Here is a 26,763-nt window from a genome sequence, read left to right as displayed (position 1 = left end):
ACCCTGCAAATGCTCTTGGCTCTAGGTCCAAAAGGTAGGAATTGTATCCTTAAACATGCACAGTTTAGTTCAGTCTATTTTGATGTCACTTTAACACCCATATTTCCTGCTCCAGCTGTATACACACAGCTGTACATTTTGGGAAAGATAAAAAAGATATGTATGTAAATATGCAATAAGAATTAAAGTGATAAGAACCTTCATATGCTTTTATGGCATAAAAAAGGGAACTTTGAACACAGGAGATTAGGGAAAAAAGAATGTATCTGACAAAAGCCAAGAAAGGTATCTGGTGTTTACTCACTCTGATCAAGGACAAGAACATCTGTTTTGTTGTAATTTGGGAAGGTGCTAAGCACATCAGTTCAGAAGTTTGAATAACGGGTTTGTTATAGAGGATTTTCCAGAAGAGAAGTTTATTTCAATCACAAAAATCAGTCAGGGCTTAGCTTTGATTTCCTTTAATTGCTTATTGGGTGATTTGCATTCTTGTTTTTATTGTTATGTCTTTTTTCCCTTTCCTTTTTCTTTCTCAAATCCCCACTGCTTGCCTGCCTGCCTGCTGCCCCAGTTAAAAGAACAGTCAGACAGATGCAACAGGAAATCAACCTTTTTTGACAGCACCTCTTGTTTTCTGCTTTCTTAACCCCTTGACTGATTCTCTCAAGAAGCAGTGATAGCAACACGAAACTAGGGGACAGCAAGAAAGTGGGTGAAGCTGTCAGGGTCCTGAGCTGGGGAAGAAAGCCCATGGATTTTTAATATGATACTAAATAAGACTGTGCATAACAGCTGCCTTTAAGCATACATGTGCTTAAAGATAAGCTGATTTCACCAAATGGGGACCTGGCCCTAAATTGGGTGATAGGGAAGATTGGTCTGGTCATGAGAAAATCTGTATGAGCAGACACAATGTTGGACCTTTATTCCTGGCCTTTCTCATTATCAGTTATAAGAAAATGCTGAAGGCTCTAGAAGTGTCTTGGTAGAAGCCATATGCTGTGCTGTTGAACCTAACAGGTTCATTCAGTGGAATAACTGCTGAAGGAGCATAGAAGTGATTTGCTTCAGTGAGTAGCCAGCTACGCCTTATATTAGGGGTAGCCAACCTGCAGCATGGGTACCACAAGTGGCATGGGCAGTCTCTGTGCGGGGCATGCAGCAGATTGGGGAGGGCAAGCAGCACAGTGGCAAATAGGACAGGATGGAGAAAACAAAGCAACAAATGAAACAGGGAGCAGAGGACTGGGAGCAGAAAGCAAGGCAGCAGATCAGGCAGGGGAAGGGGATCGGAGTGGCCCTTGAGGAAGGTGCAGGGCTAATTTGTGGCATGGCTGCTGAGAATGTTACCCCCACCCGATGGCCTTGCATAAAAACCACCACACTATTTACATTATTCCTTATGCTTAATAGGGGGAAGGTAATATTACAGGGGTACTTAAGTATTATTACAGGTAATTAAAAAGTTTAGGAGAAAGCAAAGAGCAGAAGTATACAGGCATGCATATCTAATGTACTCATAAGTATACCATCTAGATGCCAAATACTTCATTGGAAAGTACTCGTTCTACCAGAAAGGGCTAGACTCTCCACTCTTCTCACTTATGCAGCATTCATAGCTGATGAGTTCTGCTGGAAAGAGTGTGCAGCACAAGAACACTGAAAGAGTGTGTTGTACAAGCCAAACTGTTTTGCAGCCTATATTTTTGTGCAAACACTGGAACATTGGAAATGCTTTAGCGGGGCAGGGGGGCATTCATTGTCTTTTTAGTTACATGATACAATGAACCCATGTAAGTCTGATATGAAAAACAAAACCAAAATGCACTAGCTTAACACCTGTGCTCTAACAATACACTCCACAAACAATCTCAGTAGTAATAAACCCAGTTACAGTTACAAACACACTTTTTATTCCTCCCGAGTCTCTTAAACATGCAGAAAAGTTCCTTCCTTCCTTCTATACTGGATTGAAGAGGATGTACCTCAATTGTTATTTTACACCTGGTAAGGAAACCAAAACCCTTATAATTTCCTTGTTCCTGACTTCTTAGCAGATTTTAGGCTGGGTTTTGAAAGATGCCTGCACTAATAAAGGCAGCCAAGTAAGTGATACCTCAGTTTGGAAAGCTGCAGAGAATAAATAATTAGGAAAACAGATACAGAGATGGGGCACAAACACTACAAAAAAAACTGTTGGGTTAATACTGCTGCTTCCTGGCTAATATCTGGGGCCTGTTTGGGTTATTTCTGTTAAGGAGAAATGGGATAGATTCATTCATTTTTTAGGTGCTATTTACAAATCATGTATGCAGAGTCTTGTTTCCATGAACATCATTCAGACAAACAGTAGGATAGGTTCCCTTGTTCTGCAACCCATGTCTGCCTTGTCAGCAAGTTTCTTGCTCTAAAGGAGCTCTCCCTCTTGGCTTCCTCGCAGAGCTGTTTTCACACTGCTGCTTTCATGGTCTGCTTACTTTCTCTGTGCATTCTGGTTCACGCCATACACACATGAAGCTACAATCTCACTGTCCTTGCATTTGCAATTGGTCTCCAGGGAAAGTCCTTGGGCTGGGCCTTTGCTTTTGCTTTGGTTCTTTCAGTGTCTTGGATTGTGGCACCTGTTGTATCAGTTATCACTAAACAAAGGGGCATTTTAACTGCTCCCATATTTTACCAAATGAATGGGTGATTGACAAACTCATCGATTTCCACCAGGTCTGTGGTTAACGGGCAACCTTATCACTTTCCTGAATAACTATTTTTAAGCAGCAGAAGATCATGAGCAGTAATGTGCTAAGTCACTAACCCTAATTTCCTCTTTTTGTCACCACAACAATCAAACACAAGAGAAACTGGAGATGGAAGAAGGCAACCTTGTGCAGCCCCCTTTTCAGTTCAGGGTTTTTCTTTTAAATATTGTTAGAAGCGGTTTGCCTGAAGGCCCTGAATCTAGTATGCCACTTCAGGGCTTAGCCATTTTCAAAGGTTCTTACCACCTGGCTTCAGTGTGAGCATAACGAATGTTCACAGCAAGTGTGGTCACACCATCCTTGTTTGCTATGGTTTAAGAAGAACTGCTCAGGTAAACACATTCTTTAACAGATACTGGGAATGACTGTGTTGAATTAAGAGAGGACAGGTCCAGCCTCATCTTCTGAGAAAATGAGAGACACACCTTCTTTTAGAGAAATCGTTTCTTGTATAGACTTTTCTTGTCTACAAAGCATGTTAAGTATTTCACATCTCTAGTTAAAGGAGGCAAAAAACTGTGAGTTGCAGATCCTAACCTTCCTAGGCAGAGGTGGAAAATAATTCCTTTCCCCCTGAATTCTGGTAGCATTCATAACTACCATCATCCACTTCTCTTGCTTCACTGACTCAGGCTTAGATTCCCCTCCATTTTGTTCTAACCTAGATCTCCTTTTGCAGTTGCTTGCTCAATGTCTTTTCTTCTTCATGAGGCTGGTCATTGCCTGCCTTCCTTTTTGTAGTCTTGTGCCATTCTTGGAGAAGATGACAAGCCTGTTGCCCCATATTCCATGGAGAAAGCCTTCAAAGGTAGCAGAGCTTAGGACCAGGATGCACTACACTATACCACATAGGTATAGGATAGACTGATAAGGAAAATACTGCATATATGTTCTCTATGAGTGTGTCTACACATCACCATATGGCAATGTTGCTATGGTGCCATGGTTAGATACATCAGATCTAACTATGCACCACACACGGCAGAGTAACCCGTGGATTTTGCTTGGACAGCAAAGCTGCTTGTGTCTGGGAAAAGCAGAGGCAAAGCAAAAACCTGGACATTTGGTCACATTGTAAAAACCCGCCTGGACACAAGGACATGTCTGGGAAAACCTGGATGTAGGGAAACTCCAGTGTAGCTGCTAATCAAAAATAGCAAACTTCATTAGTACTTTCAGGAAGGGAAAAAGCCTTTATGGCTGTGTCCACACATGGTGTGGACCTTTGGTTCCTCAGGGACAATTAGCAGTGGTGCACAGGGACAATTAGCAGTGGGTCCAGGGTGCTTCCCAGGGCTGCAGCAGTAACAATTCTGCCATGTGGAGTCTGGCTGGCAGCTGGAACATGGCTCCAAGTGGCCCAGCTCCGCTTTTGAGCAGCCTGTGCTGCCCGTGTGTGCGCTGCTCTGCATTTTTTTTCCACGGGTTTTTTTGACCCACGCTCCCTTGCAGCATGGGGAACAACTGAATGTGCGGTATGTGGTGCCACAGACAAGTTTTCAGCACTACATACTGTATGGCTGCACTTATTTGGATGTGGCCTATGAGTTTAAAGTCTTGGAGTACATGATCACTAATCAATGTTTGTAAATGAGATGCAGGTAGAACACTGGACAATCTTGTGGTAAAGTATCTGTAAAGTTTCCCCGAATACATCTGAAAAATACCTTACTTCCAAGACCAGTGGTCACCAACCAGTCAATCTCGATTGACTGGTCTATCATGGAGCCTCTGACAGTAGATCTCAGAGGCTCCACGATTGGGAATGGCAGGACGGACATGGCTGGGCTGAGCCATGCCTCTGCCACCTGGGCTGGGCTGGGTGAGTGGGGTCAAAGCCCGGGCGGCTTGTCTGGGAAGCAGGGGGTGGGACAGGGGCGGGAGATAGATCCTGGGGTGCCAAAGTGATCTTCACCATAAAAAGATTGGAAACCACTGCCCAGGACCAAGCAAAACATGGTGCTCTGTTCCAGCTGAACAAGAGGAGGAGGGCAGAACAGGAATATCTAGACTGAAACCCATTTGTTGCTTATTTTATGACACTGTAGTCTTGGCAAGGAAGAGGGCTCTACTGTATATTTTTTCCACCTGTCATTTCTGCAGTTCCATGTCAAAGCTTTTGATTGCCTTTTAGAGAAGGTAATGCTTCAATAACTAAATATTCTCTTTTATGTAGAGTTTTATAGGTTTTACACCCTCCCCGCCCAACACACACACACACACACACACACACACACACACACACACACACACACAGGCTGTCAAAACTCCCCCTTTTCCTGAAGGTTACCTGAAGAAGAATGCAGCCAAGTCCAAAGTAAGGCATGCTATTTGAGCTGTGTGACAGAATCTGAATATGCCGTGACAGCACACACACATTTACATTGGTGTAATCTGCCTTTTTTTGTACTGGTATAAGTATGGAGTAACATGTGAAGTGCAGCCATATACCTGTGTAACCCACTCTGCTCTGGGATAAGGTTACCACTCAGAAAATCAGGAATTATAATACACTGGTGTAATGATGAGGCACTGCATGAGAAATAGCTGTTACTGAAGTCAGCAATCTTGGAAGAGTAGACTGCCTGTGTACTCTAGACAGCAGTGAAACTTAGAGACTGATGTAAGTAGCACTACTATTAATATGCCACATGCTCATATGCAGAGCATGGCTAAGTGAAACTCTAATGAGAGGAGACAGGGTAACAGCATTGGCCATTAGTCACCTGCAGAAGAATGCCTTGCATTGTAAAGGCAAGGTTCCTTGAGTAGATGTTATATCTTTGATTAGACCAACTGAGTAGTTTGAAAAAAGTTCTTGGCAAGCTTTCAGGCGCAGTCACCCTTCTTCAGGTACAGGGAGTCTCTGGTGTTCTGAGACTCCAAGGAAAGATAGATGCTAAAAGTGGGGCAGGATGTCAGTTAGAAAGTAAATAGGTAGAAATTATAAAGACAAAAGGTAAAGCATGGTAAGGGAGAGGGAAGAAAGCAGGGGATAAAAAGGCCAAAGGGAGACATTACAGTGATAAAATACAAGGTAAAGAAGAGTCTGTCTGTGAAAAAGGAAATAGTTGGAAATCAGGAAAACAGGAATGAGAGAGAGGATGTCAGTGAAAATATATAAATTAGAAAAACAAAAGGTAAAGCAGGGAAGAGAGGGGGAATAAAATGGGACGGGGTGGGGGGGGGAAGGCCACAGGCAAACACTACAGCGGTAGTAATACAAGGTAAAAAAGAGGCAGTCAATGAAAAAGGAAATAGTAGGAAATCAGGAAAACAAAAGGCAGAAAAGAAGGGGAGGGGAGAAAAGGTGGGGGATGAGAAGAATGTAAGAGGTCAGGTCAGACAGCTACCTAGTGAATCAGATGTCAGGCAGGCTATAATGTATCATAAATCCAGTGTCTATATTGAGTTCATGATTTTTTGTATCCAGTAGATTTATGAGGTGAAGTTCATAGGCTTGTCTACGAAAGGTGGTTTGTAAGTTCCCTTTGAGGATTAGAACTGAGAGATCGGAGAGGGAGTGATTGTCCTGGGAGAAGTGTGCACCCACAGGTATTTGTGTATTCTTGTCTTTGATTTATGGTGTATGTTCATTCTGATGCACAGTTGTTGTTTGGTTTCTCCTACGTATCACGGCATTGGTGCACTGGATGAGAGATATAACATTTCTGGAGGTGCAGCTGTAAGATCCAGGAATGATGATGGTTCTGTTGTGGGGTAATAATTATTGTAGGGGTGGTGGAGATGTGTTGGCAGGTTTTGCATTTCTTGTCCTGGCGTGGTCCGGATCCATTGGGAGTGGTCTGGGTCATAGGGAGTTTGCTTCTGGTGATGAGGTTAGTGAGATTTGGTGCTTGCTTAAACACTAGCATGTGTGGTTCTGGAAAGATCTCTTTAAGAATGGGGTCTTCTTTTAGTATGGGCTGCAATTGTTTGAGGATTTTCCATGTAGGTTCTAGGGAAGGATGATATGTCATAACTAACGGTGTGCAATTTATGGGGATTTTCTTTTTGTACTGCAGCAAATCTTCACATGGTATCTGGGTGGCTCTTTCACAATTGCAATCTATCTCTCTGGAGAAGTGTCCCTGTTGGCTGAAGGCCCTTTTGCATTGGAAAGTTTGTTAAACCTATCCAAACCATGCAGCTGGTGTAATAAGAGATATCACCCACAAAAATCTTGTATTTATATCTTTATATATTTACTGCACCATCACTCCAACATTAGGACCAAGTATTCAAACTTACAAAATAAAGTAAAAGAAAAGAAAGCAGTGACTGATGTACAATCCTTGCACTGTAACAAACCAAGTGCATAGCAATTTACAGCCTAATGCAGATGGAGTGGTTCTAGAATAATTTATTAATATTGCATTACAAATAAGGAATATATATTAATATGCTGGATTAAATCAAGTGTGTGGTTGGGAGACAACCAGGACAACAAAACCAAGACTCAATCAAGATAACTCTCAGTGAACACACACAGGTTATTTCAGGGGAGTGGGGAAACAAATATCCTTCAAAAAATTGGCTTAACTTTCCAGAGGGTCCACCAAACTGTACTCAAATAAGCGGGGCAAAACCCCCAAGAATTAAAGGAACAAAGAACTCTGGATGAGTAAAACTGGACTCTCTCTATAAGACAGGATAGTAGGACTTTAGGTAAGATAGACATGTGGGAAAACTTCTCTGTTTTAAAATCCATTTTATCTCAAATAATGCTATATTCCTACTGCTAGGATTAATCAACATTTAAGAAGACTGTTTGGGCACTCTCCTTACCAGCAGTCTTAGGCTCCTGAAGGGATGAACCCAGAGTTGCCATCCTAAGAACATTTTTTTTATCAAAGTCTACGAGTTTTCAGCGGATGTTTTTATTAATACATTTTACATAATGTAAATGTAACTCTTCTGTCAGGCTCTGCACTGCTGCCAGGTCCCAGTTAGAAGGACTGGGTTCAAATTTAGGAGGTTAACATCAACCACAGTAAAAAAGTTTTAAAAAGTATGGTTGTCCGTAAAAAGTTTGCAGTATTTTTTTTTTCTTGGGTTGGCAACCCTGCTTGACTGCAGCAATGGTTTTATGCTGTGCCACATACCCCACCCCCCTGCCAGGGCCTCCTACTCACCCCTACACCCTGATGCCCCCAACTCTGCATTCTGTACCATGCTGCCTCCTAGCCCATCCCCCAGCTATAGCTCCCCTTCCCTCATCTTGGCGTTGACTCCCACAGAAGCCTACCTGCAACCAAGCAGTGTTACAGGCAGCTTGGGATACAGCAACATATAGTTGAGCGAACACTTTCTGCAGGGTGCTATGCTCCTGCTCTGACTGCTGTACTCTGTCTGGCAGAGCTTCAGCTAAGCTGTAGCTGCTTAATGTTTTTACTGATGGCTAAAGTTTTTTTAATGAGTTTACTGACAGTCATTTTTAGCCTGATGTTTTACTGACAGCTGGCAACCCTAAAAGAACTTCAACTGCCCAACTCAGGATAAGAATGATGGAGCTACAAGGTGTTATAACCTAAGGCCCGGATAAGAGTGGAAGAAACATGAGATTTCTTCCAGGGGAGATAGTCACAAGGCTTGACATCAGAAACAGCATTCTCAGAGAGAGAGCAGAAAGAGGACAGAGGTGCAGACAACCCTTCATCTATGCCACTAATGTGCTGTAGCTACAAACAAAATAAAAATATTTAGGGTTGCTATAAGATGCCAGTAGTTGAACTGTACACTGAACTCTGTTTATTTATAGTTTGGGGTAAGTCCAAAACTAGAGAAAGAACAGTCTAGGGATGACTTTTGAGCGCTCATTTTTCTGTACTGTATCATTACTGGCTACTACAGTGTCACCAATGTTACAATATATATACAATGAAAAAAGATTTAGGCAGCAGTGGTTTCCTTTCCCATCTAACAAGCGGCCAATGCTGCTACATTTATCCACTTCCACTTGGGATCTTTTTCAAACAGTTCAAATATAAACAATACACTGAAGATATGAGCCCAGTGTCACTTCCTGGGAAGGGCAGGTTGTACTCCACTGGCCTCAAAGGAGCTGATAATTTGATCTTTGGGATTATGTAAGTATCAACGAAGCCTTCAGAAAAGCACAACTGCTTCGTAAGATGGAGAAGTCAGGAGAAATATACCGTGCAATTTACACATCTCAACCTTATTTCAGACTGAGACGCGTTAAACATTTGCACTACCCTGAAGCTTCAATGCAGTTCAGGGCTCAGAAGAGTACCAAAGGGGTAAAGGATTTGGTTTCCTACATTCCAGCTCCACCAATGTTTATTGTTCTTAGCACTAGAAGTTTAGTAGCTCCAGAGGCCTCAGCTGAGATCAAGATGCTATTGCACTCAGTGTCATATACTGAGAAACAGTTTGTTTTGAGGAGCCTAGTTTTAGTAGGCAAGGCAGACATAGGGTAGGGAAAGCACAAATGGAGAATTGAAGCCTAGAGATGAAGTAAATTATTAAAAGTCAGGCACAGAGTTTATGAAGTATAAATCCATATCTCCCAAGTCCTAGTCCAGTGCCTCAATGACAACACTATGTTAAATAACAGTGACAGGCCAGGCCTGGTCATGTAACCTCTAGTAACCCAAGGAAATGAACCTGCTCATTAAGAGATTTAGATTAGATACTGGCTGTTAATTTTTTGTCCTTATTGAAAATTACAGCTTCCTTTCAGTGGGGTCAATATAAACCAAAACAACGAAGTAGGAATGAGTTTTTGGCAGCTTAAAGTCCAAGTGCTGCTGACATGAAAGTTAAAACATATGGAAGCTCATAAGAAGCACATCTGCCTGCTGTAAGCCACTGACCTCCAAACAGTCTCTTTCTATTGCAGCTTTACTCTGTTTCAGCAGCCCACTACGGTAGTGGTTCTCAACCTTCTTTGTACCAGGACCCATTTAAACATGGGTTGATGGCCAGTCCTGACCCAGCACCCTTCACTTCCACCCCACTGCCCCCTGCCCCCAGACCCCCAGTGTGTGGGGAAGGGGGTGGGTATGTGGGGGGTACAGGAGACCCCAAGCAGCCCTTGCAGGCTGGAACTCTGCCAGCCTGCATGGGAAAAACCACAGTTTCCCACATCTTTCTCCTTAAAAGAGAATCCATTTTTAGTTTGCTGATCCATTTTTAAAGTTTATTCACGACACTTTTGTATATTTTTGCAATCCACTTTTGGCCATGACCCATGGGGCAAGAAATACTGCTCTAGGGGAATCAGGTACCTGCTGCCAATTAGGCTTCTTTTCTTAAGCTTACTTGTGGACTTGCCTTGGGCTGTAGGGTTCCTGTTTGCAGGGATTTAACCCATTGTTTTCGAGGCACCACAATGGCCTTAAACCCATGAAAAACAACATGAGAATAATTGAGGAAGGTGAGAAGGAGCAGCTCAAGACCTGTCAGGCTGGGAAGCCAGCTGAACACCAGGAATAATTTTGTGCAAGTGGCCTGAAAGCTCTGGAGACTCTTCACCTATAACAAACTTACAACAGGAGTAGTGACAATGGATGTCCTGTGATGAATTCTTGGAAGGGTTATTGGCAGCATGGATCAGACTTGGGACCAAACATGAGCTGCTATTCGAGCTAAACGGCCCAGCTCTTAGCCCAGCTAAGGCTATCTCAGGCTCATTTCCAGTAGCATAAATAGGGGATGTGAGGAGGGACACAAAGCCCAGCACTGATTAAGGGGTGGGGACACTTAAACTGAGGCTGGTGGGTGCCACAGCAAACACAGCTGTGCTGCTAGTCCAGCTACAAGTGTGGGCTGTGTAGAGTGGGGCCCAGCTTCTGGGCCATGATATCAGAGGGGCTCTTGGGTCTTGGCAGGTAGATGCTTGGGGGAAAGAAGCAGGGAGTGAAGACAAGGGTGAAGACAATGGTGAAGACTCTATGCTACTGAATTAGGGGTGTTATTTCTTCACTCAGTATGGCATGCAGTAGCACCTTTTGTGGGAGCATGGGACAAACATCTTTCCTCATCACTGCTGGGACTCTGGAACTCCTCCCCTTGTCTCCTTCCCTCGCTCTGAGCAGCTGGAGCCTGAGACTTGAGAGCCCCCCTCCTCCATCCTCCTGGGTCCAGAGCCTGTAGCTGCCCAGTGCACAAACTCTGCCAGGTACACCTTTGGGTACACATGCCTGAACCCCACTTTGCCTATGGTTCCAGAGAAGTTTGCCTCCGCTCATCATCCTGTTATTATGACCCCATGACTCCTAAAAAAGTACAGCTCCACACAGAAGGAACTATATTAGCTTCTCTACACCCAGCCTCAACAACAGGCCTAACCCTGACATGAAAGGTTAGATGCTCCTAGGTCAGATTTATGCCCCATCTGTTCTTTAGCCTCAAGCTAGGTGTAAAATCTTGGCTATGAGGAGCTGTGCAAGTCCATCCTCTCTCTCTTCATGTAATAGATAATATGTCAAAAAACCCTTCTGCTCTAGCCCCTGAGCACTTGGTCCATTGCCTCTCTCCATTGAGCTGTTCACAGCACTGCTACCATTTGCTTTATGTTTTTTCCCCTTTGATATGGTAGTGCCTTGATGGAGGGTCTGATTTAGGCAAGATGTAAGATGACATAACTCCCTGTCTGACAGCATAGCATATTGGCCTCACAATCCAGTGGGAGGTGGAGAGGAGTGTCCCGTGGCATAGGATGCAATTGCATGATGAAAAGAAATGTTCCTACCATCTGCTCCTGCCTCTTTCTCTTTCCATTTGATAGAAGCAGCTTTAAAGAGACATGCTCTCTGCATTCCCTGTCTGCTCTGTTCTGGCAGCAGACTGGAATCAATGAGAATCTTGCTTCAGGGAACAGCAGTCTTGTCACTTTTCATTGCCTACTGGCTGCAACAGCAGAGCAGGCAGGCAGGCAGGCAAACAAAAAGCATAAGGGAATGAGAAGCTTTTGTGTGGCTACAGCACACTCAGGGTTTTGGTATTGACTGGGCAGCTAACCAGTGGAGATTTTAACAGTGATACGTTATAGTCACTTTCTGCTTTCCAGCAAAGGATCAGAACAGCTGTAGCATGGCAAGGCCAAAAAGGAATATTCTATTACTAGGGAATTTGAAGACAATCAGAGTGATTTGCAAGGCTGTGTTTATTGAGGGAATTAAAAGACTGGGCTAGTCAACCTCAGCAATGCTACAGTCTCCTTTGGGGAAGTGTTAAACCTGTAATTACCTTGTAATCTTGTCCTTCTGAACCTCTGGTTTTGCAAGGCTGGACTCTTCTGTTCCTTACCAGTGTCTGGTAATACTACAGCCCTATAACTTGTTGCTCAGGCTAGAAAGAAAATCTGCTTGTGTACTCCAATCTTTAAGCTGTAATTACCACCAAATAATCTCTCTTCCCAGATAAAAAATTCATAGTTTCATAGTAGCTAGGGTCAGGAGGGACCTGAACAGATCATGCAGCCTGACCCCCTGCCACAGGCAGGAATGAATGCTGGGTTCACAAGACCCCAGACAGGTGATCGTCCAACCTTCTCTTGAATTTGCCCAAGGTAGGGGCGAGGATCGCTTCCCTGGGCGCCACACTTTAAGAGGAATGTGGATAACCTGGAGAGGGTCCAGAGAAGGGCCACACGTATGGTTAAGGGCTTGCAGGCCAAGCCCTACAAGGAGAGACTAGCGCACCTGGACCTTTTCAGCCTCCGCAAGAGAAGGTTGAGAGGTGACCTTGTGGCTGCCTATAAATTCATCATGGTGTCGCAGAAGGGAATTGGTGAGGCTCTACTCACCAAGGCACCCCTGGGGGTCACAAGAAATAATGGCCATAAGCTAGCAGAGAGCAGATTTAGACTGGACATTAGGAAGAACTTCTTCATGGTTAGAGTGGCCAAAATCTGGAACGGGCTCCCAAGGGAGGTGGTGCTCTCCCCTACCCTGGGGGTCTTCAAGAGGAGGTTAGATAGGCATCTGGCTGGGGTCATCTGAACCCAGCACACTTTCCTGCCTATGCAGGGGGTTGGACTCTATGATCTATTGAGGTCCCTTCTGACCCTAACATCTATGAACCTATGGCTCTATAAGTATGGCAAAACCCTCAAGCTTTAACTTTGTCAGGACCAAAGTCTGGGTGACTTAGTTCACTTGTATTGTATAGTGAAGACATAAGTTACATCTTAACAACTGATGAACAGTCCCAGGCAGCGGTTCCTCTTTTAAAACAGAAAAAAATGTTTATCTATCCCCCCACAGGGACCCTTCCCACAATATGGCCATTGCCAGATTGTTAACTCTATGTATTTTTGGTTCTCATTCTTCAAAGCAAACACTGGGTTGTATCCTGTGATAGGGTCTGTCCAAATTCCACTGAAGTCAATGGGGGCACAGACAAAATTTAGGTTTGTCATGTGATTGGCTTCCTGAAAGTACTCTATGGCTGTGCCGTGACATACATGCATGGCTGCAGAGCACTTTTAAATTCACTGATTGTGTGACAAATTAACCCTTATCGAATGAGGGATCAGATGAATGTGCTTCAATTTGGAGAGCTTTAGGGAATTTGTGTTCCCTAGGGTTAATCTGTTGTTGCCCTGTGGGGTCAGGCCAACTCTCAGGATCTCAATATTGCGCTGTTAGACAGGAGGGTGTGACACAATTGCACATATACAAACACACAAATCAATTAGGTGCATACACACACACACTACCAACTCAGGTACATATACATCCAAACTAGCCTAGGCACATGCATACCTATCACCAAATCAAGCACATACACTATACACCCCAAAAGTTAGACTAAAGTCAATTGTCCATACCCGCACACATACGCAGATCACTAATTCATGTATCATGCACACCACGACATATATACATACACACACACACTCACCCGTTCACACACATACAACCCACCTACACATACACACAAGTAAGTTCCTAACTTGGATGGTACGGCATGTATGTGTGTGCTTGGGGTACCTGGGATACTTGGGGGAAGGTTAAGGTGAGAGAGAGAGAGTTAAAGTGTAGGGAGTGAAAGTTGCGAGAACCGGGACTAGAACCAGTCGAACTAGAGAGAAGCTGGCTGAGGAACTGAGGGCTTGGGTTTACTTAAGATCAAGTGGCCCTAGGGTTACTCAAGGTCACTGGTGCAAGGGAGAAAAAAAAGCCTGGGGACAAGGAGGAGACAGCCAGGAAAGAGAGAGAGACAGAAACCTGGGAGCTTGGGGCTGGAAACTGAGGCTGACAGCTTAGAGATTGTGGGGGCAGATAAGTGGTAGCAAGGAGGAAACAGTCAGGAAACAGACAAAAACCCAACTCAGGGTTTCAAAATAACAGGTTTATTAAACAGACAACATACTACACAGCCCCATGAAGTTATTGGTACGTACACACACACACACACACACACACACACACACACACACACAAAGCACTCACAATGGCAGCAGGAAAAAGAGACTAAGTGGAAGGGTAGGGAAGAGAAACAAAGTCCAAGTCCTTGGTTGAAGAGAGGGTGGGGGGTGACAGCTACCTATCTAGGCTGGAAAGGGGTCTTTGTCTGGCAGGTGTTGTACAGAGGGGGGTCGCCAGCAGGGCCTCTGGGTGGATAGGTGGTGTGGCATGGTGCTGGTCCAGATGGAGAGGGCGTCCCAAGGAGTCAGTCTTTTTATGGGGCAGACTACCTCTGATCTCCTATGTGGAGGGCCTGTCCAGGCAAGGTCAGTCCTGTTCCACGGGTTTCCAAGTGTTCTTACTGAGCACGTGCAGCCTGGCACAATGGTGGGTTGCCTCATCTTTTGTTTCTTGAATGCTGAGGGTGGTTCCAAGGGCTGGGCCGTTGGTCCAGGTATTGGTGTTAATGGTTCGGTCATTCAGAGGGAGCTATTTTTAGACCTACTGCCATTGTCTCTCAAGCACCCTCATTCATCCCCATTCATTCAGGAACCAAGTTACATAGGAGGGGCAGGTGGGAGTCATAGATTACACAACCAGGCATGGGGACAGGATGGAGACTTGACAAACAAAATGGAAACTTGACATGACTTAGTCCTACATATGTAAGTTAGCATAAATCATATAGTACCAGTAAAACAGTAATATAGAACAGTAAAAATCAATGTAAACATAATTATACCATATAAAGAAGGAGAAAAAACAAAACAAATACAACTTGCTACCAAAATAAAATGCTGAAGCTTATCCTATGTCTTAGCTTACTTATACTTATCTATAGGGAATAGAAAGGGAGAGAGAAAGTCAGAAATGGTTGGGGAAGGGGAGGGAATGTATGAAAAAAAAAGAAAAAGAAAAACTGGGGGTTTTGCTACACTGTCACACAATTGGGGGTGTCTGCAGGAAACACTGGTGATGGATAGGACAGAAGGACAGCAGACAATTAGAGGTGGGTAGGCCTGATTCTGAGAGGTATTGAGCACCTCAGAGCATTCAACTCTCATCACATGATGAAGATGAAACATTGACATGGATTTAGTAGCACACAGCATCTCTCAGTAGGTTCTCAATGTCTCATAGCAAGACTATACATATACATATGATTCTCGTAGTAGAGTAGTTTTGGGGAACTCATTCTCAAAACAAAGCCAATTTTAAAGAGGGAGAAACTGATCTGGCAACATTTTCTTACAGAAATTCTGTATCCATTATACCCAGTGTGTGAGAATGTATATGATACTATTTTTTAATCGGGTGGTAATGCATTTAATGACAAGTCCCTCTTTGACCTTCTGTATTCTTATTTCCTTAACAGAGATCCACACACAAGGACACTAGCTCACCAGGAAGATACAGATCAAAAGCTGTGCTGCCTTTGATTTCTGCATAGGAGTTTATATTTTAGCAATGGTGAATAGTGTGCCACTCAGCAACTGGATTGCTGGCACTGTTTCAATTTGACACCAGGTAACTGGAGTTGAAGATAAAAATGGATCAACATTTTTGGAAACAACTTTATGAAAATTCTGGCCAGTTGTATTAATAATATTTTGAAAACCATCCAGTAGGTGAACCATGGGATTGTGCAGGAACTCTCTCTGTAGGATGTATTCTGATTGATTTTCTGAACTTTCTGTCTTGCCATGTCTCCGCATATACTGAGTCAGCCATTTGCTGACAGGGACTATGTCACACATCACCTACCTTTTTCTAGAAACCACTACAAGACCATCACAAAGCAGTTACCATAGAGTGACTCTGCCTTGGCAATACAATAAGTTAAAGTAGGCATTCAAAATGCAAAAGCCAGTTTCCTTTAGGTAAGTAATAACCAAGCAACAGCGCCAAAAAAATAGGGCCTGGATCATCTGAGAGTGTTTTTGAAGATGACCTAGAGGGTCCCAGAGCAGAAAGGACTGGGAAGTTATAAAAGGACAATGTCTGGTCTCAGTAGCTCTCCCTCTCACTGCTCAGATCTAGAATGTAAAAACTTTCCTTGGAAGAGAAAAGGGTCTTATGGCCATGAAAGCACTGACCAAAACCCAAAAGGGCAGTCAGAGTGGTAAGAACAGTGGAGTAAGGTGTTTCTATGCATTTGTTTGTCATTTTTGTATGGATCAGTAGGCTTCCTACTCATTTTCTCTGAATTAAGCTGAATTATGCATGTAACTGCATATAACTCTTATAGCAGAGTCCAGGGGTGGATCCAAGGGGCTAAAGTGGTGCAGTCACACCCCACTTTCAGTCAATCACACCAGGGGAACAGCAGCCAGGGTCTTTTTTATAGTTTCCATAGCAAATAAGAATCCCCCCCCCCCCCCCCGTTCTCCTCTGTGCTTAGTGCCTCTCCCCATCTCCTGCTCACCACTGCTGCTGTCTCCAGCTGTCTCAGGAGCAGTTCTGGGGAGCTCTAGGGCTACTTCTGTCCACTCCGTCTGGGCTCTGCATGGACTCAGGCTCAGCCAGGGACAGTGTTGTAGCAGATGGGTTCATCCTCCTTGCTTAGTCCCCCAGTGATCTCTACCAGCCTCAGATCAGGCAGGGAGAATGGAACCCACCCACTGCCACTCCTGCTGTTTATAGCCAAGCCTGGTTCTGTGTACAGCCTGACTGCAGTGAGGCATGGGCCTCTCCTCTTGCCACCAGTAATCTGGGGACAGTGGCAGGGCAGTGGCAGATGGGGGAGGGAGAATCTCTGCTTTGTGACATACTCCTGGAGAGTGTGCCTAGTGGCCCAGAGGCAGGCCTTAATTTCTGGCCATGAGGGAATCAAGATCTGGGTCCAGTATAGGTATGTGGTGACTTCCAGTGCATGCAGCTCATCAGGGCTGTAACGCAGGGTTGTGCATAGTGCCTGGCACAGAACCAGAAGGCAGAAGAGAGAGTCCACAACTTCTCTGGGTAACCTGTTCCAGGATTTTAATGCTTGGGGTCCATTCCAAGGTGGACCCCAAGCAGCTCATTCTCTGTACCTCTGCTTCCTAATCCATACAAGAGAGGTTCTGACTTATCTCTTTGATTTTTGATTCACTCTGTTTTCTAACAGGCTTTGAACACCACAGGTAGAAGGTGCTATTGAAATGCAAAGTCTGGCTGTTGTGGCCTCAGAATCCAGTACATTAGTATTTCTTTTGAATTGACCATTATTTTGGTGAATGGGTTTCTCTATATTTCATTCAGTTTTAGTGATACTTCCATCCAGCCCCTCCTTGCAGATCATTAATTTCAGTCTCCAGGATGTAAATGTTTGGCATGTATATATTATTGTTTCTCTAATGTTCTTACTATTTAGAAGCCCTGAATACAGTTTCTAACGCAATGTACCAGTAGTCACATAGTGTTTGTTTTTCTGCTGTGCTACGCCTTAAATGGCTCCTATACAAACACAGGATGTCTACTTGTAAATAAACAGACTGGTCTTATGTTAGAGAAGTGGAGGAAAAAATACCTAGGTCATTCTAATGTTCAGGGTGTGTCAGTATGTTTAAAAAATTCTTTCTTCTCCAGGAGATGCACTCAAACATTTCTGAGTGGGAAATATTACTGTTATATTTGTCCAAAGGCATTCTGAAATAAAGTAACTTCAGCCACAAGTGTGGGAAAGTATGCTGCCAGGTTAGCAACCACAGAATATGTTGTGAACATAAAGTAAAGCTCTGCATACATTGCTATTAGCAGATTAAACAAAAAGTAATTTTAGATTTGCCTGTACACATTCACCTCTCTCATAATTAACAGTATTCATTTTCCCAGAGAACCATATCAGATGATGCAACAGGTGAATCATGCATGGTGAAATGATGGAACCAAAAATAATATGTATTAGTGGCTCAATCTAATGTCACAGCATCATAGAAAAGTAGGGTTGGAAGGGATCTTAAGAGGTGATCTAGTCCAACTCCCTGCTCAAAGCAGCACCATCCCCAACTAGACCATTCCAGCCAAGGCTCTGTCTAGCTGGGTCTTGAAAACCTCCAAGGATGGAGAGTCCACAACTTCTCTGGGTAACCTGTTCCAGTGTTTTAATACCTTCCTTGTGAGAAAGTTCTTCTTAATATCCAACCTAGACTTCCCTTGCTGCAATTTGAGACCATTGCTCTTTGTTCTGTCATCTGCCATCACTGAGACAAGTCTAGCTTCATCCTCTTTCAAACCCCTCTTCAGACAGTTGAAGGCTGCTATTAAGTCCCCTCTCAGTCTCCTCTTCTCTAGACTAATTAAGCCCAGTTCCTTCAGCCTCTCCTTAGAAGTCATGTGCCCCAGCCCCTTCAACATTTGCATTGCCCTTCACTGGACTCTTTTCAATTTGTCTAGATCCTTTCTGGAGTGAGGAGCCCAAAACTGGATACAGTACTCCAGATGTGGCCTCACCTGCGCAGCATAGAGGGGAAGAATCATTTCCCTTGAGATGCTGGCAACACTTTTACCACTGCAGCCCAGTATACCGCTAGCCTTCTTGGCAACAAGGGCACACTGCTGACTCATATTCAGCTAATTGTCTACGGTAACCCCCAAGTCCTTGTCTGCAGAGCTGCTGCTCAGCCAGTCAGCCCCAGCCTGTACTGGTGCATGGGCATTAGGGAATCAAATCAAAGGAATTTTGGCATCAATGGGCATTAGGGTTGGTTTCTAGTGGGAGAAAGCTAAAATGAAGGAGGGAAGTGGGACACACAAACCAGCATATATACAGTGTTGAGGTCAGGATTAAATGGCATTATCAATGCAAACTCTTTTTAGGAGTGAGCAACTGGGGATCTCATTAAAGTAAATTATATCTAATTTACAGACTACTGGAAAAAAAAAACCTGGGTGAGAGAAAACGGTGCTCACAACATAGTTTCTACTTAGGGCACTTATGAGTCTAATTCTGGATCAGATGGTATGGAGATGATACCTAGATCTATGATATAGCATGTCTCCTGATCTTAACAGTATTTCCTTCCTTATGTATCTCACACTCCTAACCCTGATCTCAGATCAGCTGTTTTCTTTATCACTAGCTATACCTATGAGCCATACATAAAAAAAATTCTCACTGATTTCACCTCAGATTCTATACTAAACATGTTTTATGTCAGTCCAAAGAACCAGAAACTAAATCTATTGACACATGCCCAAAGTACATGTTCATGAACCTACAGAAGAGACTAACTTTATCAGAAGGAGCTGGCATTTGTTTACTGTAGAATGATTTGATTGTATTCTGGGATAAACTGGGGTGGGTATATACTGTACAGCATGCAATTCAATCAACTCCTGAAGAAAATTAATCTCCAGGAAATGAGTAGCTCTAAACTGATGTATTGGTGTATATTGGTCATATGCCCACTAGTCAAATTCATCCTAGGTCAGTCATTTGCTCACTGCAAATGAGTAATCAGTGTTCTGTATCCACATTCAGAAGCAATTATCCAAAGACAGATATCAGTTTCACCAATATATACAGAAGAGCATTGTGGCAAAACTGATAGATACGCAGCATCAACTGCACAGTTGGGAAAAAACACACATTTCTATGAAAACTGACCTGAAAACTAAATCATTATTAATTTCATTCAGCCCATATTTACATATATATTAATTTTGCCTAATAAAGTATTCTAGACTAGATATTTGCCTGTGAAATTTAGTTGAAGCCATTTCATTATGCTATGACTTCAAGTATTACCAAGCTATGGATTTGGAATCTGGCACTTTAACATACCTGTAACTATGTCTATACCTTTACCACCACTACCCCCACCACACACACACACACACACACACACACACACACACACACACATATATGCCCACACACACTTCCCATTAGTAAACCAGAACAAGTCCTGTTTTACTAGTTTGTGTCCTTTTATTTAAATTGATATAATCATTTATATAGATTGTACCTTTTTAGTCTTGGAGTTCCTGCACACAGAAATCAGGAAATAGTTTGACCACTAACCTCCAGGTTTAGCTTTGTTGGGTAACATCCTAGCCCCAGTGAAGTCAATGGGAGTTTTATCACCGACTTCATTGGGAATAGCTTTTCACTCACAGAGGTGGAAAATATTTCACACACTTAATTTTCATTTCTCTCTCTGTCTGAATCACAACAATTCTGGAAGAAATACACATGATATATCCTATTACCCCATTAGCATATTACTCTCATTACCACTCAGGCGATGGGAAAGATGCATCCATTATTCATTAGAAAAGCAGGATTGTCAAGACAACTAAGCAAAAGCAATAGGTGTTGGGAAGTTGTGAGTTCTAATCCCACCTCCATGGCTGCTTTATTGCCTAGCCTGAGGTAAATCACTTAATCTGTCTTCCTTGGTTTCTTGTAAGAACATAAGTGCCATACTAGGTCAGACAAATGGTCCATCTAGCTCAATACGTTGTCTCCAACTGTGGCTGAACTAGATGATTTAGAGCAGGGGTATCAAACATACCACCCATGGGCCACATCCAGCCTGCAGAGGCCTGCCATCCAGCTTCCAGAGTTGCCCCTGGGTCGGATCAGACCCATATGGGGCATGGCACAGATGTGTTGCACAGGGTTGTCTGCAGGCTGGATCTGGCCCATGGATCCCCTCTTTTTTCTCCTCCCTTTCCCCCTCCCCCAGCATGTTTGGTCTGGTGGCTGATTTGCTGCAGTGCACATGGTAGCCATCCTGATCAGACTGTGCTGCATGAGGTGTCTGCCCTGGCAGCTCTGGGACTATGCTGCATTTGGTTCCTCCAGGTGGTTTGGGACCCATGCTGCATGCAGTGTCTGAAGTGTGGGTCCCAGATCAGTTGGAGTGAATGCCATGTGTGGCACAGTCTGACTGGGCAGCCATCACATGCAGTGTGGCCAGAGCTCCAGTTAGGCTTTGCAGCTACAGGATCTTCCCTGCATGCAGTGTGGGTACCAGACCAGCTGGAGCAAACACCAAATCAGGTACACTGAGGGAGAGGGAGAGAGAGTCCATGGCTCTGTTCCGGCACATGGACTAGCCCCATGCCATGCAACTGGCCCAAAAGGCCAGATGAGTTTGACACCTCTGCTTTAGAGAGAGGGCATATAAACAGGGTATATCTAGAGTGGTCATGCCCATGTGACAAGCTATGGTTTTGTTGTAATATTTTTGGTTTCTGTTAGCGTTATAATAAAAGTTCATGCCTCAGTTTCCATAACTAGGTTATTTACAGAGAAAGAAGGGGTTAATATTTTTTGCCCTGCCACACCCCAGTTGGGAAGATCTACCTAAGTAAGTGCTCTATGAGTAGATAATAGGCCATCAAGCAACAAAGAGCTAATTTGCCTATGCTGACACACAAAGTGGACTCCAGACAAGCACTGGAAGAGAAGCCTTGCTATTTCTGGTGCCAGAAAGGCACTTGAGAGAACAGTGTGTAGTTCGGGTACACCCAGGGGGTGTGCCCTGTCCTCCGATGACAGTGGTGGTGGTCAGGCAGGGTGCTGAGGAAAGGGTCAGCTACTAGAGTGGCTTCCTCCCCTCTCTATAGAGCTAGGCTGAAACCAAACACTTAACTATGTACAATTAATTAAAAGAATAAAAACACTTAATATAAAACAGAATAAGCAAAATTAGGTGCCCACATCCCGCTAAAAATACATGTAGGTTGGATGTTTAATGCTATCAAATCTCTCAACAGGCAAGGTTCTTGGGGTCGATGTGATACCTTTTATTAGACCAACTGAGTAGTTGGGAAAAAGTTCTTTGTAAGCTTTTGGGCACAAGTACCCTTCAGGCATTGGGAGACTCTGCTGTTGTTTCTATGCTGTCTCCCTATGCCTGAAGAAGGGTACTTGTGCCCTAAAGCTTGCAAAGAACTTTTCCCCAACTACTCAGTTGGTCTAATAAAAGATATCACATCTACCCAAATAACCTTGCCTGCCTATGTCCTTAGATCAACAGGTCTACAACCAAAAACCCTGAGATATCTTGGGAATGCACTCAAAATTAGGATTCATAGATCATTGAGAAGTAAGGCTGGAAGGGACCTCAAGAGATAATCTAGTCCAACCCAAGATCAAACCTGCAACCTTGGTGTTATTCTCGTTCATATGTCTACATTGCAGCTCCTCTTCACTTGCTAAAAAAGAGAACAAAAGTCATGGATATAAGAAAAATAGTAGGCAGAAAGTGGAGGATGCCGTGAGATTTTTTTTGAAATTCTAAACACTTTCTATGACTTCAGCTTCATGATGCTGTACTGATAAATTGTAATTAATTTACAAGAGTAAGAAGCCAAATTGGTTGGAATGATGGATAATGTAAGTGCTCTAAAGTGAGGACTGTTCCTTATGATAAAGGACTCTCTCAAATACAACTGAGTCCAAGAGATGTATCTCACACAGCCCTGAGGGTGAGGATGGCAGCATTCATTTCACCAAACAGATCTTCCAGAAAGCTTTTAATTATTTTCCCTCTTTCCAGGCTTTTGTTGGGCAGATCCAATTTGAATGGAGAGAGTTTTCATCCCAGTGGGATAATTTCAAGGTTATTCTAAGTGTCCCTGCCCAGGCAATCAAGCCAATCAGGAAGCTCCTAGAACTGTAGGTTGCATTCAGTTTGTTATTTCCACCCAGAGCCATTTCCTGCCATTGTTCTTGCTAATTTCTCTGTGTGTGTGGAGCTGCTGGGTGTGCTACTACTCTTCTCTTAAGTTTTCCAGGGAGGCTTCTGGTATTTAAAGACATACACAGAACCTTTTGTAATTCTTTGTCTATTGCTTTCGCTCAGATTTCTCACACTTCAGTTCTGGGAAGATGGACTGGCAGCAATAAATGTACCTGAGAAGCCAGCAAGGCCAAGTGGCTTTTTCCTTCGATTGTGCATGCCCAGTTGCTCATGCTTGTGCGCAGCCAGGCAAGGATGAAATCATCCTGTCAAAAGCTGAACGAATTTACCTTTTTAATGAAAGAAATAGACCAAAATCTCATTAGGTAGGGTGAGAGAGGGCTGGTGAATATCCAATGCTGCTAACTCAGAGCTGTGAATTGCAATGAACTGATGATTGTATTCTGGAATATGACACCTTGGTTTTGATCTCTCTTCTTCTATGCCTGATGTCCCTTTGTTTCAGGCAGATGAGCTCATGTATATCTGGTAAACCAGACATATGCATTGGGAACACATGGAGCATGCTGAGGAGCTGGGTCATAGCACAAGCAACTGAGGGCTCTGTTCAGGGAAAGAATTTGACCTTCCTTTCAGATTCCCTTGGGTTCCACAATTATTTTTCATGTTCCCAGAAGCAACTTCTAACTTTTTCCTGTCTCTGGAGGGGCCAAGGAGAATTGAGTTTATCATTGACAGGAAGTTGTTATCTGTTCTAGAGGACTGAGAAACAGGACTCCTGATCGTTAATTCACAAACCTGTCACTGACTTGCTATACAACCACAGGTATATCACAAAGCATTTTTACTGTAGTTCTTTAAGCACAACCACTCACCTCACAAAAGTTGACAAGTCCTAATTTGTACCTGGAAAGCACACAGAGAAATCAAATGAAAGATTCTCTAGATACACATGTATTATATTACTTCCAAGTCCCACTGATCTTCCCCAGCCAAAGAGAGAAACCTGCACAGATGTAACGCAGGGAGAAATGAATGAGAGAGAAAGCCCTGAGAATGTGGCTCTATTTCTAGCCCCTTGCTTCACACTAATATTATCCAAACCTGAGTCATACCTCTCTGATCACATGCGGTGTTTGAACCCGAGAAAAAGGAGAGCATACTTTGCGACTGTGTCACTTTTTCACAATGCATAATAGCAGAAATCCCCGTGCTTCCTCATGGAAAGTTGGAACAAAGCAAGATTTAATTGTGGGAAAGCAAAAATTTTTGTGTTCATTTAATGCTGAATGTTTGTAGTGAGAGTCAGCTGACAGCTTCCTGTGTGGGTCTCAGTCGGGTGAAATTCTTGACCTCTGGATTTCCAAAGCAGGGTATACGTTCCAAGTCAGGATAAAGCAAACATCTGGACTGATTCAGTTTAGAGGGTAAATATTAGTCAGTCCAGTACATGCAAACCAAGGCCTTGGGATGGGCTACATAGGGTTTTTTCTTTTTTTCTAAAGCAACTTGAAGGTGAGTTTGGCAGGTGAGACACTTTCAGATCCAGGGCAAGTCAAAGAGATGCTAATACTGTTTTTACTCAAATCTAAGACAAATCTGACTTTAAGACAGCTCCCAGTAATTAGATTCTATATATGGAACATTTATAAATTTGTTATAATTTTTATATGGGCGGGGCAGGCTGTGCGGGGGGAGGTGGCATGCGGAGGTCAAGCAGCATGCCCCCTGCTTGTGCTTGCCCCTCTGCCACTTCTACCCCCTACCTACCCCCTTCCCCCCAGCATGGGGGCACTAGCCTCTGCTCCCCTCCCCATCCCTTCCCCAGCCTCTACTCCCTGCTTCTGCTGACCTTACCTTTACTTTGTGCCAGCAGACTGTCCCCTTCTAGCCAGCAGCACAGAGTGCAGCACCAGATCTACCGAGCTCTCACAGCAGCCATATGGGTTACACACCACTGCTATGGGCTGGGGGCATACTCAGTAGTCTAGGATGCAGTGTGCATGGAGCCTGTTGGCCCAGACCAAAAGTAAGGGGGGTGGGGGGAGAAAGCAGCCCGTTGGGGAACAGAGGCTGCGTGTGGGGAAAGGGGCTACAGGAGGGATATGGCAAGGTGCAGAGGCACCTTGTGGGGAGGGTCAAGCAGCAGCTGAGGCAGTACATTAAATAGGGGAAAAAGCTTTGTCTTTCTCACTGGTTTAAGTTAAATCAGACTCCCCCAGTATCCCAGCATGCTTTCTGGGCTGGGCAGGGCTCTCTGCTCCACAGTGGGGCTGGCCCTTCCCCTCTGCTCCCTGGTTGCAGCTCTGGTAGAGACTGCAGGCATCTGCCTGGCTTCTGCTCCCCACACCTCTCCCCTCTAAGTAGGGATCCCTGTCCACTCTGCCTTACACAGACACCTCTTAGTATTAGCTAGCAGACCACATGCTGGCTACAGTCTGTGCTGTGGCAGATGGGACAAAGGCAGAATCAACAGGTAGTTGGTAATGCCCCTCTGTTGTTTTCTTAATGGAGTGATAAACACTGTGTTTTCAATTCCCTGTTGAGCTGGTCAGGAGTGGGGGACCTCTCCCTAATCACAGTGTCCTGTAGGCTTGACTGTCCTAATCATAGTGTCCTTCCTGTTGCTGCAGACAGTATACAGAGGCAGGGAGGGAGAGTGAAAAGCTCTGTATCACCAACAGATGCTGCACTGCACACCCCCTGCCTTTCCTCAGAGTGCTAGCCTGGGGCTGAGGGCTGGCAACACTCCCGCCCCTTGAGCAGCCAGCAGGGAAAAGCCTGGGATGGTGCAGGGAGGTGGAGGGTGTACACCCTTCCCTAATCAAAGCCCTGCTGGGGCTTGGCCATGCCCCACCTTAGCTCAGCACTGTGAAAGGGAGGGAGGGCTTCTCTAACATCCCCCCTCCCCCCAGCTTCTAGCCTGAGCCACTGCAGGCATGTGCCTGCAATTTTCAGTCCAGAGAGTATGTCTCTGCAGTTACAAACTGGTTTAGCTTAGCCAGTTTAAACTAACATGCAAAGATTTAATCAATTCAGGTTCAGGCTTTTTGGTTCCTAGCCTTAGAGTTCAGTAAATATAGTAATTATGTTTTATAATGATTTTAAACATTTAGTTATAGAAAGAGCCACAAGCCATCCATTCAGCTTGATCAGGGATGTCCCAGTTAGGACACACGGGGGGATGCAGAGTGGATATACCCCAAGTCCCAATGAGATGTGGGATCCTAAATCTCAAGACCAGTTTTATGAAGTGCCTCAGTGGACTGTGTCCCAATTCCTCTTGATTTAATGTCTGAAAATTGCACTTTGGAAAACTGACCCATGTGACTTCTACATCCAGCTGTGAATACTTTGTCCATCTTTAGCAAGTTAAAGAAGAAGGCTGACTCAAGCAAACTGGGGAAGGCACAGGCAGCATAGTGGCAGATAGGACTGGAAGCAGAAAGAAAAGCAGCAAATTGGGTAGGAAGCACAGGAAAGAACGCAGAAGGCAGCTTTGGAAGAGTGACCAAACCAAAAACATGAAGCTTTGGATTTCTTTGATAGAGCTGATGGGTGAGATAACTATACTTTAAGGTCTTGATTTAGGAAGGCACATCACCACATGGATAATTTTAAATGCATAAGTAGCTCCATTGGTTTTAATGGGACAACTCACACAAATTTAAGCACAGGCTTAATGTCTTGCTGAGATAAGGCCTAAAAGAGAAGGCACATAAGTCTTCATCTGGAGGTGAGGCTGAGAACAGGGGCATACAGAATCCTACCCATTAAACACAATACACTAAAATAATAATAATAAAAAAAGCTTGTATACAAAGAAAAGTAACATACCGTGGGCAAGAAAACCAATTAATGGGGCAATATTGACATCTCCACTGAATAAGTACAGTAACTAGAATGGATTGTCAAGACAACCACTTCAAGGACTGGAGGATAAGTAGTTGAGTACCAGATGGAAACAACCAGCCCTCTATACACTATACCCCA

At 44.0% G+C, this 26,763-nt stretch overlaps 1 protein-coding gene across 3 annotated transcripts in view; it reads right to left on the bottom strand.

The window, feature by feature from the left end:
• PALM2AKAP2 (PALM2 and AKAP2 fusion) overlaps nucleotides 1-26,763 on the bottom strand; it is a 469,405-nt gene that overhangs the window by 266,638 nt on the left and 176,004 nt on the right. The window lies entirely within an intron of this gene.

Source organism: Alligator mississippiensis, chromosome 3, assembly GCF_030867095.1.
Source record: "Alligator mississippiensis isolate rAllMis1 chromosome 3, rAllMis1, whole genome shotgun sequence".
Lineage (NCBI taxonomy): Eukaryota > Metazoa > Chordata > Crocodylia > Alligatoridae > Alligator > Alligator mississippiensis.
The sequence above is the reverse complement of the archived record's forward strand: the minus strand, read 5'-3'. Positions and strand labels throughout refer to the sequence as shown.